Source organism: Penaeus monodon, chromosome 24 (genome assembly GCF_015228065.2).
Source record: "Penaeus monodon isolate SGIC_2016 chromosome 24, NSTDA_Pmon_1, whole genome shotgun sequence".
NCBI lineage: Eukaryota > Metazoa > Arthropoda > Malacostraca > Decapoda > Penaeidae > Penaeus > Penaeus monodon.
This window is the reverse complement of record NC_051409.1, coordinates 11430007-11430325: the sequence shown is the minus strand read 5'-3', so window position 1 is coordinate 11430325 and position 319 is coordinate 11430007. Positions and strand designations below refer to the sequence as shown.

General features: G+C 48.0%; 1 protein-coding gene across 2 annotated transcripts in view; it reads right to left on the bottom strand.

Moving 5' to 3' along the window:
* LOC119588578 overlaps window positions 1-319 on the bottom strand; it is a 28155-nt gene that overhangs the window by 10956 nt on the left and 16880 nt on the right. The gene's annotated exons all lie outside the window — the stretch shown is intronic.

The following is a 319-nucleotide window of genomic DNA, read 5'->3' as shown; positions in this document are numbered from 1 at the left end:
CAATCACCGTGAAAGCAGAGATCCAAGAGATTGCCCCGCACCCCTGAAGAGGAACGGAATATCGATAATCATAGTACTATGATTGAAACGGAAGCAGAAGACCCAAAGATGCCCCCGTCACCCCTGAAGAGGAAACGGAAGGCCAGGAAACCCAAGAGGTTGCCCCCGTCACCCCTGAAGAGGAAGAGGATGTCCTGACATTTGCCGATACCGATGACAGATTGGAAAAGAGTCAGATTAAATTCGCTGCACAAATTTTTTAACCCCTCAGGAATTTCCTTCACTCCATCTACCGGCTATAATAATGCCCCAGTATGAA